We start from the raw sequence: 16,130 nt of genomic DNA, 5'->3' as shown, positions 1-16,130 counted from the left end.
GAAGGAAATACTTGTGACAATTAGAGTCCTTGTTTCTGTAACTAACCATGTGGACATAGCTGGTATTTATAGCTACCTTTCTCTACTACCCATTCTAATTACCCTTTGCCTTCAACAAGCATCTCAGCTAATCACAGTTCTTTCCTGGTGGACTGACGCATACCTTCATTCCTGAAGAATCTGGGTCATTATTAGCCCTGCCTGTGTTGGGTTGTTGTAGTTTCCCACTGACCTTAATCACAGGGCACGGTAATACTAAGAGACACCCTAAGTGATCTCCTGTAACCTAGACATACTCTTCCTTACCTCCATTGTGGAGTAGTAGTCCAATTTCCCTTTGGTAGTCAGGATCACTCACCACAGCCATCGCCTTACCTTCCTTCTTTGCTTGTTGATTCAGAGGCATGGGGAGCCCAAAATGACTGGGTGACAGTCTTAATTTCCAGTTCAATGGGATCGTTGTTGTGTCTCCTGGAACTAAGTGCTCTAGGCCGGCAGATTATACAATCCTGGAAACACAAAATAAACATTTGCTAGTGGGTCACCGGGAGTAATAGTGAGTGATGTCACTCTCATTTCCATTCTGCAATTTCTGGGCCTGTGAATCCTGACTATGGGAGAAACAGTACCAAATACTGGAAACTGATTTACAGCATTAAAAGCCTTCTGTAGGCCCTTGCTCCAGCCCTGCAAGTGACTGCACCTAACTGCCACTATAACTAAGTCTTCAAAAGGCCATTCTATCATTCTATTAAACCACCTGCTTCAGGTTGGTGGGAAACATGGTGCAACCAATGAATTCCATGAGAATGAGTCTGTTTCTGCACCTCATGTGCTGTGAAATGAATTCCTTGATCAGAATCAATGCTGTGCGTAATACCGTGATGGTGGCTAAGGCACTATGTAAGTCCACAGATTGTAGTTCTTCTCGCAGAGGCCTTGTGTGCAGGAAAGGCAAATTCAAATCCAGAATAAATATTCCAGAAAGAACAAAATACTTCTCTTTCCATGATGGAAGTGGTCCATTGTAATCAACCTGCTACTAGGCAGCTGGAGGATCACCCCAGTGATTTTTGCCGTATCAGGGAATCAGTGCTGGTCTCAGTTGCTGGAAGATTGAGCATTCAGTAGTGACCATAGCTCCATCAGCCTTGGGAGTAGAAGTCCATGTTGCTGAGCCTAAGCATAACCTCCATCCCTGCCACCATGGCCATTTTGTTCATGAGCCCATTAGGTAATGACAGAGGTGGCTGAGAAAAGAGGTTAATTGGTATCCATAGAATGGGTCATATTATCCACTTCATTGTTAAAATCCTCCTCTGTTGATGCCACCCTTTGGTAAATATTCACATGGGATACAAGTATCTTCATGCGTTTTGACCATGTGGAGAGGTCTATACTCAAAAGTCTTTTCCAAATATCCTTGTCACTAATTTTCCAAAAATATTGCTTTCATGACCCTGACCACCCAGCCAAACGTTGTCCACAGCCCATGAATCAGCTAACAACTGCATGTCTAGTCATTTCTCCTTCCAAGTAAAAGGAACCACCATGTGTACTGCTTGAAGTTCTGCCCACTAGGAGGACTGCCCTTCACCGTTCCCTTTCTGTGGTGTTCTAGAAAGGGGCTGTAAGGCAGCAGCTGTCACTTTCTGGTAGTGACTGCATATGGTGCAGAACTATATATAAACCAGGCCTGAGTCTTTGTTTTCTTGTCAATTAATAGTAGGGAACATCCCATGAGGCCACAGGTACAGATTGGGAGAGAGAAAGGCAGTGTAGCAAGGATGGGGACCATGGGCATTTACACTACTTCATGGAACTTGCTGGTGCCTTAATGTCCTGCTCAGACCCAATCATGCTTCCATTTGAGTATGGCTATTCATGCCAAAATGTATGGCTTGATTTCTCAGATAACACCCAGGTCATGATGGGCAGCTCAGGTCACATGGTAACTTGATGGCCCACGGCTAAGTGTTCAGTGTCTACTGAAGCCCAGTAGCAAGCCAAGACCTGTTTCTCAAAAGGAGAATAGTGACCCACAGGGGAGGGCATATCTTTCCCTCACGTCCTAAGGGCGTGCACCGAAATTTATTATAGGGGCTTAACAAAGCCCAAGTGCCAGAGTAGCCTTCACAATAGAACATATCTAATACAGAGCTTGCCTCTCTTCTGGACTCCACTCAAAACCTGCAACTTCACATGTCACTCAGTATTGGGCTGGAGTTAATATCCAAATGGGGAATACGTTGCTTTCCAAATCCAAACCGGTCCGTAAGTATTGTGCCTACTTTTTGGTTGTAGGAGTGGCAGGTACACCAACTTATTCTTCATCTTGGAAGGGATATCTTGACCTGCCTCACACCACTGGACCCCTAGAAATTTCACTGAGGTAAAAGGCTCCTAGATTGTAGTTGGATTTATTGCCCATCTCATGACACACAAGTGTCTTACCGATAAGTCTAAAGTAGTTGCTACTCCTTGCTTACTAGGTCCAATCAGCATAACGTTATCAATGTAATGGACTAGTGTGGTATCTTCTGGAAGAGAATGACAATCAAAATCCCTATGAACTAAATTATGACATGGCTCTGGAGAGCTGAGCTGTGTGTGATTTTCAGCAATTTCAGGTTTGCATCTACAAGAAAGTCTACTTCAGGGCTACATAGAATCAGGTAATTTACACAGTACTTGAGCTGAGAATTTTAATCCCTGAGTTTATCCTTTCCTCTCATTATTTTGTCCAGTGACATTTGGTGTGAACCAGCCAAACTTACTATATTTATTAGTTTTCGAAAAATGTTTAAAAATATCATATATACTTTCACCCAGCTTCTGGCTTCTTACAAGTGGTTGATTAGGAGTAATAATGCAGGTATTTGCATACCTCTACTGCCAAATCCCACCATGAATGTTATGGACTATCAGAGTTCTCTTTATTGCTATAAATAAAGTCACTTGTGTCTTTACATCAGGTTAGAGGGCCAACTTCAGAAAATCCAATTTGGAAAACTCATCTTTAAAATTCTGTTCCTCTGGAACTACTCTCAATACCAAAATCTATATTAGTCAGGGTTCTCCAAAGAACAGAACAGTACCTTATAATACTTTTATTATCTGTCAAGGTGTTGGCTTATCCAATTATGGAGGCTAAATCCCGTGTTCTACCATCTGCAAGCTGGAAACCCAGGACGGACAGTGATATAGTTTGGGGAAAGCACCTGTTTTACACAGTTTGCCAATTCAATTGCTAATTTCTTCTACGAACACCCTCACAAACACACCCAGAAATCATGTTTAACAAGATATCGGGCATCCTGGAGCAGTCAAGTTGACACATAGAATTAAGCATTACACTCAGTCCTTCATAGCTGTGACCACACTATCTTAACTCTCTTGTTCACTGACATATTTTGAAAAGTGGTCTATGCTTATTGCCTCTACTTCCTCACCTATAGTACATTCTCTTACCCATTTTATTCTCTTCCCATTCCTATGCCATGAGCAGCCCATTTTCCCTTTCCCTCCTCACTTCAAAACTGAATGCTTACTGCAAAGTCACCAATTATGTTTCATTTAAAAATCTGTGTATAGATTATATGATTGGCTTTTTCTGGACCATTAGATACCGTTAACCACTACCCACTTCCTCAAATTACTTTCCTGTCTTGCAACTTTGTGGTAACTAATTCAACACCATTTTAGCGGCCATTATTTCTCATTCTCCTTAATTAGTTTCTCTACTATTCTTTTCCCTTAAAGGTTGATGTTTTCCAACTCTGTCCTTTATTATATGTGTATTCTAAGTGAATCTTTAATTGAATCTTTATAGACTACTACCATTCCCTGAACATTCTACCATCTTGACAATATTCCCGTGGTTTTCTAATGCTGTAACCTTATTTAAAATATAACTGGAGAGCTTATTAAAATCTATAAAAGCCTATTACAACATTACCCTAAATAACATGTCCTATTTTGTTTTCAAGTCTTTGTAATGTATACCTTAATAGTGATTATTTTCTAATCTTACATGCTAGTCACTTTTGCTTTCCATTACAGAAATTTAACAATCAATATCCATAAAACTTTCAATTAACCTAAAAATAGATGTGAATTCTTGTTTTCTACTTTATGTGCCATTGTGGACCTAGAGTCTATTAACAGATATTGTCTTTGTAAATAACAGGCTGTATATTTATTTACTGCACACTGTCATAGTAAAGTATATTGTATCCCAAATGTGTTAATAGTAGTTTTATACACTTTACTAAACACATCTGAAACGGAGTTTGCTGATGAGCACATATTCCTTTAACACATAACATGCTGCCAGTTACTCTTACAACTGCAGTATAACTTTAAGTTAAATATACAAAAAAGTTGTTTAATAGAGAGATAGTAATATTGAAGAGATAATCAGTATCTATGTTTCTTCTTCAATAATACTTTCAAACTGTAAACCTTGGAAACGCAAACAGAAATAATAAATTATACATATATCAATAAAAAAGAATATGGATGCTCTAAAAATGGATGCTATGTTAAGGGGATGGCAGAAATGTTGTGGATTTTAACTAATGTGGACTTATATTAAATCTTTTTCATTTTAGGGAAAAAAATCCCAAAGTATCTTCAATCTGGATTTATTTTTGACATTCATACAGTGTTACTTTCAGCTGTTATAAATGCATCATAAATTTGACCCCATTTTCTTGTATAACGTGAGAGACTACTGAATATTGTCTATATCATTATTTTTACAGTTTTTGTAATATTCTTTCCAAATTTTGTGCAGTTTCTTGCCATTAATGTAGACTCTAAAATATTGTCTAAAGCCCACCTAGAAATGCCTGGATTCAATTAAGATATATATCTTAATTCAAGATATATATATTTGAATGAGTTTAGAAATAAATGAGGGAGGTTTGCTGGTGACATGGTTATCTTTGGGAATGAAGACAGGATTTCTATCTAAATTAAAATTTGAAGAAATTACTTGTAAATATCTCCATAATAAGATAATGAATAAATGCAGTATTTTATTAAAAGATAGCTTTAAAATTCACAGGTTTCCTTGAAAATCCTTTGAAATTGTCTGATTATGCTTCCATAGACATTATGCTAAAGTAATATTTATTAGACAAAATAAATTAATCACTGGAGAAATAATTTAAGGTACTTGAAATCTGAGTAAATAGTATTCTAAGGCGATGGTATTAAATTGGGTAAAAGGAAAAAAAAAAAATAAATAAATTGGGTAAAAGGACTTGTTATTTAGTGAAACAATTTCAAAGGAAACTATGTTAGGCTCAGTCTGCTAAGACATGAAGCTATTTTCAGTGGCTGGATGATTTGAAATGTTGATTGCCAACCAAGTAATAGATTAAGTCCTTTAGGAACACAGATGAATCAGTGGTGAAGTAATAAGCATATTAATACTTAGCACTTTTAATCTTCAAAATATTTTATAAACATTATCTAATTAATCCATACATCAATCCCATGAGACAGATGAATATCATTCTCATTTTACTGATGGTAGAACAAAGAATACTATGTGCAAATGCTAAGTCAGAGAGCATAAAATGTTGATTTTGTACCACTAATCTCAGAAATTTAGGACTTTTAAACTAATTGCAAATTCGAGGCTCTATAGATGATTTAAGTTGATTTTTAGAGATTAAGTATATGATTCCTGAAAGGTGGTACACTGTAGTTAGCATTATATAAATACTTAACATAAAAATATAATTGTTTATTTTAACTGTAAAGGCCATTTCACTATATTATCCTTTCAAATTATGGCCAAGATTCTGAATGAATTATCCTTTTAATATTTTGTGCTTTACTATACTTCTTGTTCAACTATAATTATGGTTGATAATATTTAAACTTTCTTCATCCTCATCGTTTTTGGATGATTTTAAAATTACACAGAGAATACAATCTCACTGTAACAAATGACACAGACCTGTGGCAGCAAGACCAGAAGCCTGGAAGGTCATACCAACCATACACACACATTTGGAGGGATTCCATTTATTTTCTTGTACATTTTTATAAAGAAGTAGTAAGATATTTTACCCTTTGCTTTGTCACTTGCTTTTTTCACTTAACGATAAAGCTAAGCCCACCTTGCCATTACTTCACTCCAAATCCTCCAAGGCCTTCAATGTTAAGTCCTTTCCATGTTCTCCAAGGCCAATGTGAGTTTGCCTCTGTTTCCTCTGGTCTCAGTTCTCACATCTTTCTCAGCTGCATGATCTGTTCTGGTCACACTAGTCTCCTTGGAAATCGTCAAGCTTGCTGTCACCTCAAGGCCTTCAATTTTTATATTTACACCTCAGGTAACCACTTGCCTTATTATTATTTTAAATTTATTTTATTTATTTATTTAATTTACGTATTTTTGGCTGTGTTGGGTCTTCATTGCTGCGTGCAGGCTTTCTCTAGTTGTGGCGAGTGGGGGCTAATCTTAGATGCGGTGCACGGGCTTCTCATTGCAGTGGCTTCTCTTGTTGCGGAGCACGGGCTCTAGGCGCTAGGGCTTCAGTAGTTGCAGCGTGCGGGCTCAGTAGTTGTAGCTCGCGGGCTCTAGAGCACAGGCTCAGTAGTTGTGCCGCACGGGCTTAACTGCTCCGTGGCATGTGGGATCTTCCCGTACCAGGGCTTGAACCCTTGTCCGGTGCATTGGCAGGCAGATTCTTAACCACTGAGCCACCAGAGAAGTCCCCATTATTGTTTAACAACTTAAATCATAATGATGATGCATTTGGCCTCCAGAAAAACAAGTAATCACACCTCTTTCTTGGCAAAAGTAAGACTCATTTGACCTTTTACTGAAGGAGTGCTGTTTAAACACAATGAAACTTTTCAGTAGCTAATCTCATTTTTAACAAAGATGGCAGAGTCCTCGGGTTTATTTCGTCTTCTTAATGGGTCGTCATGAGTGGCCAGAGCCCCACTTGGCAGGGTGTCACTGCCACTACCCCATTCCCTTCCTATTTGGAGAAGCTATTTCTGACTACATTATCTAAAAACAAAACAAAACAAATCTCGCTTCTCACTCCTTACTGTGACTTACTCCTCCTCTTGGCACTTACCAAAAACTGATAGATAATATCTGTTGATTTATTATCTTTAACCATCATCCTGCTAATATCAACCAATTAATAAGTGTAGATATTTTTGCAAACTTTGCATTTCACTGACCACTAATAAATTGGAGATTATTTTCATACATGTATTGCTGATGTTTTTTTCTGCAAATTTTTATAGTCTGTCAAATTTTCAAAATGTTTTAGTTTAAGACTTTTGTTTGCTAAATAAGAAACTTTTGTCTATAATGTGAGTTGGATTTTTCTTATTTTTTGTCATAGAAGTTAATTTTTAATATGCCAAAATATACCTATTTTTTCTTTTGTTACCTATGGGATAGAGAGGTGTTCCTTACCCCCATAGTGTATATGTAGTTCCCTATCTTGTAAGGTTTTTTTTAAAAATTAATTCCTTAAGTCATTTTGGTATTTATATTAAATTGTATTGTAACATGGGAGCCTTTTATCTTCTTTTTAACTGGCACTCAGCAATACCATCACATTTATTAGCTGAAACACCTTTTTTATTTCACTTAATGAAATTCCACCTTTGTCACACATTTAAATATACTGATATATGTATATATATTTCTTCCTTATTAATAATATTTCTTATATCTGTACTAAAACAATATAATGGTGATTCGATTTCAGTTGTTTATATTATAGTTTGATATCAGGCAGTACAAGTCTCTTTTCAGAGATTTATTGACTATTCTTGGGTATTAAATTGTCTATATTGTTAAATGAAAAGTTTGGGATTATGAGTTTAAATGCATTCAATTATCTTTATCAAGTTTTTAAATTTTTTTTCCTAAATCCCTGGTGACTTAGCCTGAGTCCTCTGCATAACAGAGCCTGCGACAAAGAATCAAAGGATGGATACTTTATATAGGAAGTGCAAATATATGGCAATAAGAATGGAAAGAAAAAATAGGAGTAAGGAAAGATGAGAGGCAATGGGAAGGGATGCACTGCCATGTTAGTTACTGATTTAAAACAAGTCCAGGAAAAAAAAAATAGACTGCTCCAAAAGATTTTACTGGACGCTAAGGACTTCTTCCAAAGAGGTTCACAGAGAAACTTTTTCTTAGTGTAATCCATAAAGTGGGGAAAAAAGGTTTATTCCACAAGTGATTAATTCCTCCATCTTCTCTGGTTGTCATAACCAGCCTTTCAGCAGCTATTTGGGATCATCCATCTATGCCCTGCAGTGTGGGGTTCAGTAGATGATGAACCATAATCCCAGGCATACAACCGGTTGGTCCAGCTATGAGCTGGTGATAGAGGAGAGACTGTCCTCCCATCCCCAAGTGATTCTATTATTTAGAGTGTAGATGGACCACAGTGGGAAGGCTACCTATATTCAGGGTCTTTTAACATAGATTTTTAATTTCCATCCTAAGTGTCTCTCTCTTGCATTGGTCTTCAAGTTTTATATTTATTCTTGTCAATAAATATGTTTACTAAGGAGCCATTCATTTCCCCAGTACTTACACATTTGTTCTCATAAATTTGCAAGCAGTGTATTCTTATTTTAATCTCTTCTCTATAGATGTTTGTCTTATTTCTCACTCCTATTCTTTTCCTTTTTGATTGTCACTCTCTGTTTTTAATATTAGAAAAGTTTTAGCTAATTCATTGCTCTTTTCAAAAAGAATCAGCTTTTGGATTATTCACCTTTGATTTTTTTTGTTTATTTTCTACATAATTAATGCTAACTTTTATTCTAAACATATTTTTAGTTTGTTTTCTTATACTGAAATTAAACATTATAGTAATTTAGATATAGTCTTGTTTGAAGAAAGTGAGCTTTATAGAATAATGTCTTAACATTTCTTTTTATAATAAGCTTAAAACTTTTATGAGTTATTAGTCTAAAATAATGTTATAACCATCTGAAGAATGACTACAGATGATTACATTAACAGTATAAATTAAATTTACTTCTAGACATTGGAGAAACTTCAGTGAAAGATTTGTGTTCACTTTGAAAGTTAGGATACAACTAATGTAATAAGTATATATTAAAATGCCTAATAAATCTCAGTATTTCAAAGAAAAATAATAGGTACATATTTTCCAGAGTTTCAAAAGATATATCAGTTCACTGATACATCACTATTTCTAGTAGTAATTTTTAAAACTGTCTTTGCTATAAAATGTCCCATAATATTGAATCAAATGTGAAAGTATAACAATGGATATGAACAGAGAATTTATACAAATCACGGTCTAGTTATTTAAAAATATCTAACATATTTTTAAATTAGATTTCCAAAATGTGCTCCGTGAAGGATTTTGTTCACTCACGAGCTCTTCCGTAAGTGATGTTTATATCAGCTGAGCTCTGTGACTTTACATGAACTTCCTCAGTGATTTTAACACCATTTCATAATTATTCTCTCTATATATCCTTTATAAATACTACATTTATTGTGATAAATCATGTTATATTTGCTATATTTCCTCTAGTAAGTTTGCTTAAGTCTTCACTTTGATGAAATAAAATTTGTATTTTAAGGCAGGGCAAGAAATTAAACAAAATTCTCTCTCTGTGTCCATTTGGGCCTCCTTCCTCCCTTCCTAATGGCCCATGTGCATCTGCGTTACACACTAACCACAGCTTCTCAAAGATGGCATTGCCTAGGGAGGGTGGGAGGGAGGGAGACGCAAGAGGGAAGAGATATGGGAACATATGTATAACTGATTCACTTTGTTATAAAGCAGAAACTAACACACCATTGTAAAGTAATTATATCCCAATAAAGATGTTAAAAGAAACATAGAAAAAAACAAACAAAAACAAACAAACAAAAAAAGATGGCATTGCCTGCTTGACCTTAAAGATCTACTTTTTTCCCTGTCTTCTGAAAGGAATAGCATTCTTTCCCAGCTCTGTAGGGGGTCATGGTGACTGGCTGATTGTTTTGTATGTGCTTACCTGGACTATGGACATCGACAGTATACTATATAGTCTGTACAGTTCAAGAATTACTTCAAATTGATTTTTTTTTCGTCTAGTCTGTTTGGCAACTTAGCTAAAGATGAAAGTCAGATTTTTCTCTCCTATCTACTTTTTAGAAGCTTTGCAGACTATAAATTGATTTCTCTTATAATTTTCCAAAATGTACTCTACTTTTAAAGCTCTTACTAGTTAGACATAAAAATTAAGGAATATATTTCAACCTTGATGTGTGTGTGTGTGTGTGTGTGTGTGTGTGTGTGTGTGTGTGTGGTGGATAGAAGAAGGGGTCACTGGAGAATTTCAAAATCTGACCCATTTTTCTCCTACAGTCTAATGTTTAACTCTCTTTAATCAACTTCGTTGAAGTCTATGTAAAAATCCCATTATTTGCCATATAAAAGCAATCTTCAGATGTAATCTATCTAGACAATCAGAAAAAAAAATTATCTTCATAATTCTAAAATTTTTAATTAAAGATATCTGAATTCTAAATAGATTTCTAAGTAAAAAAATCACACCACTCTAATGTTGGAAACATTAGCTAATGTATCTGATGTTTCTGATACATTCATATCCATCATTATTACGTGAACAGTTATTTTATAATTATTTTAATGGTAATATATTTTTATAATTTTGTAAGTCACCTCAAGTACATTTTTAATTGCTTGATATAATAAACATAAGTATACATGTTAATAAGTCACTGAAAACTCAGCGAGATTTACATTTCTTTTCTAGCACAAAGAACTAAAGAAATCTTTAAATATATATGTCTAATTTTTGAACTTTGTCTTACAAATTTTTATTCTAGATTTTTTATTTCAGCATCTTATCTCCAGAGTTCCTTTTGTCTTAAATTATATATTTGAGGGAATCCTACACGTGTGATAAAGCCTCAAATACCTCAACCTCAGTCTGTTCCTGACCGAACTATACGTCATGAAAATGAAGACATATTTTGATTTGTGATCATCTTAGATTTGGTAAAATATACCAATCTAAATCTTTACGTTTCTAATACTCTTTTATAATCTTTGCCACACACTATAGATTTAGTTGAAGACAAGGTCATAGTAATGAAAAAATAAGTGACAAACAGAATAGGAAGAGAAAGAAGAGAGGTAGATGAGAAGCCAGATTGAAAAATGTCTTGTGGAAACAGTTGATTCAGAACTTCAACAAGATCGCAGAGTCAAAAACCAAATTTGAGGGAGTAGAATTTCACACAGGTATCTCAAGGATATGAAATGGAAATTGGTGGAACAAATGGGCATCCAAATTTGTAAGGCAAACACATGACTATAATCACTTTCTTATACCAACTATACAGACTTTGTTCCAAAAAATATTTAAGGTTGCACACTAGTAAAATTAACCTTGGTGATAATGAGAAGAAAGGTTTTCAACAACTCTGTGATGGTCTGAGAGTATAAAAGCATTGTTACCTCAAATATTGAATGTGATGGACTTCAGCAATGAATGTTCATGAGAGGAGGCTTGCCAGGAAGATGTTTAGAGAGAAGTGATAATGGCTCAAAAACATTGGGGGAATCCCTTTTCTGCTGTGCCTAAATACAGAAATAATTTTATTCAAAAAAGAGATGTACGGCTCCTCTACACTGATAAGCCGAAGGCAAACTAAGTGTTGTAAAGAGGTATGTAGGCAAAAAAAGTAGAGACTTGGAATGTTTTAGTCAGGGAATTGAAGAAACGTGATATGGTAGTCATCTGCAACTCATAAGCAGACAGAAGACACTTGGTGAAATATAGTGGAAGAAAAAATGCTTGCCAAAAACCAACGGAGGAAACGTACTCAAAGACAATACTGGGAACAAGTAGATAAGCCAAGATCCGAGACTCTTTATGATTAAGTAAGAAAGGTACCTGTAGGGAGAAGCAGACACCCAACTTGTGAACACAGGCGAAGTCAAGTTTACAGGAAAAGGTGAAGCTTTTGCCCTTGAAGTGCCTAGTTGCAGGTGATCCACAGAAGCTAGGCGAGGATGAATTGGAGTTTACGTAGCACACAGTGCATATACATTATAAATGATTATATATCATTGCCAAGGTCCCAAAAAGCAAACTTGAAGAAGCAGACTGTGCATATAACTTACAAAGAAGTGCGCCTGGGAAAACTGATAAAGGTGTAGGGAAGGCTGGGCAAGAAAGAGGAAGAAGCCACAACCACACAAGTGTTTGATTTCAAGCCAGTCCCCTTACCTGGCAGAGGACTTCTGAAATGTTAGAAAGTCATTATTAAAAACTGCCCCAGGAAAATTGAAATTCCCAGGTGCTTTGGAGCCCAAGAGCAGACCCCTAAAGGTGCTCAGATATCAGCCAATGGAAGGGAAAGCACATCCAAGCAGAGGAAGAGGTGCCCCTAATGTAAAGAGTGTTCGAGAAGATCTAGGTGAAGCACTAACAATGTCTGTTGCATCATTTATAGCTAGCTGTTCATGTAGCTGATAATAACAGTATCCATGTTATGCTGAATTCTATTGTTAACAATAAAAATGGAGAAACAATTTTTCCACATTGTAAGGTTAATGGTTTTCAGGAAATTCTATTGTGATTTTCACATAGTTCTGAGTTCTGGGTTTGGGGTCCTGAGAACCCCAAAGTATTGTGAAATACAGATTGTTGGTTATATCTGCATAATGATCTTCAAGAGACGGTTAATTCAGGAAAGCATCTTTCCTTAATAATTGGGCTTTACAAGGCATATTATCTGTCTGAATACATTCTGAACTATACTATGTAAATTTTTTAGAGAGTGATTACTAAAATTTGTATGACCTTTACTTTAAAGCCTATTAGGAATTGGAAGCAAAATTATTATTGCTGTTATGTTTGTATCTAATTATAATTAGGGAGTGTAACCACAGTGTGTACTTCCTTTCACCTTTTGCATGTAGAGACAACCCATGGGTAAGCAGCAGCAGTAAAGCATCACTGTCCAAATGCTATTTATCTGAGAGGATCCTGAAAAACAGAATCTTTCCTTAGTGAGAAATAAGCAGGGACAATGGTACTAGATGGCAGTGATGGGTAGATATTTATTGGTTTCATACTTCAGAGAAAGTACAACTTACTAAGAGTCTTGGCTTCTTAGAAAGTTCTAGTTAATTCACAGTCTTTCCTTGATATAAAGTTAGTGTAACACAAACACACTAAAAAGAGAATGAATGTTTGGAGACCATGTCTTGATCTCTGAAATTCAGAAGACTGGTTCCAAAGTTCAAAATTTTATTGAGGGAAAAAGAGTAAAAGCCAATGAAATTGGAATTTGATAAACATGAGGAATCTATTACATATCTATGTGTTCTTGCTATAGGAATTTACTGCAGACAACTATTTTTTAGTTTGAGCAAGACAGTCTAGTTCAGTGTTAGTTACTGGGGTGGTAGGTAGTTGTAAGGGATTGTTACAAAAAATGGATGAGATGTCTCTGTCCTCAAGGAACTTATGGCCCATTTTGAAAAACACAACGAATAGTCAATGCGAAAACAGTATGATTCAACATAAATTAAATGCAAGAGGAATCATTCAAAGTCAGAGTCACCCCTTGCTACTATGTGAAATAATATCTCATGAAATTATATATAGCACCTTGCCAAAGAAGGGTTCCAGAAGGGGAGGAGCCTAAACTTAGCAAAAGATCAGTATAGAAGACTGAGAAATAAGCAAGAAATCAAGGCATACAAAGACATCCAATGAAAGTTGGAGGCTTTGCCAGTCAGTGTGGTGAGAAACAGTACCAAACATGCAGGTAGTCCCGAGGTGTAGTCAGCACAGCCACAGCCCCAACCTAAAGGTACAGGAATGAGAGCCCAGGCTTATCTGGGAGATGAGGGATGCTAAATGTGAAAAGGAAACATAGTGGCCATTTTTTCAGACTGAAATACACAGTCAAGTGCTTTTGTTCTAGGACCCCGGGGATACCAAAATCCATGGATGTTCAAGTCCCTTATATAAAATGCATAGTATTTGCATATAGCATATGCACACCCTCCCGTATACTTTAAATCACCTCTAGATTACATACGGTACCCATCACCATGTAAGTGCTACTTAAATAATTGCCTGAAAGCAGCAAATTCAAGTTTTGCTTTTCGGAATTTTCTGGATTTTTTAAAAAATATTTTTCATCTGCAGTTGATGGAATCTGTGGACCCAAAACCCATGGACATGAGGGCCAATTGTACCACATTTATTTGTCAGTTCTATTACTGTTGAACATTTGGATTATTTCAGTGTTATGCTCTTATAAAGCAAGTTGCTGTGAACTTTCTCATACATACAACTCTGTGCACATGTGCAAAAGTTTCTCTGTGGCATACATTGGCATTGGCAGATGTGGGGTAAACATATACATATTATGTGTGTGTGTATATATACATATATATATGTATGTATCAATATGTGTGTGTATGTGTGTGTAGGTATATGTTTTTATAAACACACACCTGCAGGTGAATGAATGATATTTCCCTGATTATTGTTGTGGTTAAGTATGCTTTCATCTTGCTTCTCCTTCTGTGAAATACCTGTTCACATCCTCTGCCAAAATTTCTACTAGGTATTTAGCCTTTTCCTCATTGATTTTTAGTAGTTAGTCATATTCCCCAAGATCAATCTTTGTCTCTTATATATGTTGCAGATACCTTGTACAAATTTTCTTGACTGTTTTATTCTCTTTATGATATTTTTGCATTAAGAAAAGTTCTTAATTTTACTGTAGTTCTATTTATGTCTGTTTCTTCTAGTATGTAGTTTTCTGATGTATCTGAGAAATCTTTGTCTATCTCAAGGTCATAAGACTGCCTTCTATAGTTATTTTAACAAGTGCTATAATGTTGCTTTTCACATTTGAGTATTCCCTTATGTGGGATTGATATATATACAATTTCTGTGAGGAAGGTATCTCTTGTAATTTCTCTCTATAGGGATATCTAGTTGTACCAGCATCATTTATTTTAAGTCTTTCCCATCCCCTAGGGATCTGCCAGCCATCACTCTCAAGTCTTCACATACACGTTTCTGTTTCTGTGTTGTCTACTGTGTGTTTCTAAGCCTGCACAGCCCCCTCAAAATTCCACTATCTTTTTTTTTTTGTTTTTTGTTTTTTGTTTTGTTTTTTTGCGGTAAGCGGGCCTCTCACTGCTGTGGCCTCTCCCGTTGTGGAGCACAGGCTCCGGACGCACCGGCCCAGCGGCCATGGCTCACGGGCCCAGCCGCCCCGCGGCATGTGGGATCCTCCCGGACCGGGGCACGAACCCGTGTCCTCTGCACCGGCAGGCGGACTCCCAACCACTGCGCCACCAGGGAAGCCCAAAATTCCACTATCTTAATCACTACTGTTAACACTCTGACAGTTTACTCTTAATTGTAAGTGACTGCTGATGCTTTAGAATTATTCTTATCATTTTACATCATTTTTTATTTTCTCCCAGGAGGGGCCTAAAATGGGTGATTTACTTGGATATTTGCACCAAGTGACATAACTTTTTTTATCACTTGGGTATGACCTGACATTTTATTGTTTAAGGTGAATTAAAACTGTGTTTCTATTTTCTTTTTTTCTAATGAGATATTAGACTCTCTTTAATTTTGACTTGAGTTGCTGCTACTTGAAGCTGTTACCTGTATGGCAGTACAAACCAAAAAAAAATTGCTTTTTTAAAAGTTATTTTTAAAAATTCCAGAAAAGCTGGAATTTTAGAGGCAAAAAGTAACTTTAAAAACACTCCTAATTAATTATTCACTAATATATAGAGTCTAGAATGTGATTTTTAAAATAAGAAAACACATATGGATGTCTGTTGAAAATAAGAGTGACTGAATTCCTCCTGCATTGATCTCTCTTAGGGGTATGTTGGTGACATACAATAAGGACTTTTTGTGAGCATTTCTCTGCCTTACATGTATGTCCCTGTTTCTTCTTGCCCTGTTGTTATCACAGTTTGGTTGAATTCTAGCTCATCAAGAATCACAGTTCTGTTCTTCATTTAATTAAGACTATTAAAAGGAGCTGTTCTTCCTTCACTTGAGTAAAGCTG

Source organism: Tursiops truncatus, chromosome 1 (genome assembly GCF_011762595.2).
Source record: "Tursiops truncatus isolate mTurTru1 chromosome 1, mTurTru1.mat.Y, whole genome shotgun sequence".
Lineage (NCBI taxonomy): Eukaryota > Metazoa > Chordata > Mammalia > Artiodactyla > Delphinidae > Tursiops > Tursiops truncatus.
This window is presented reverse-complemented; position numbering follows the sequence as displayed.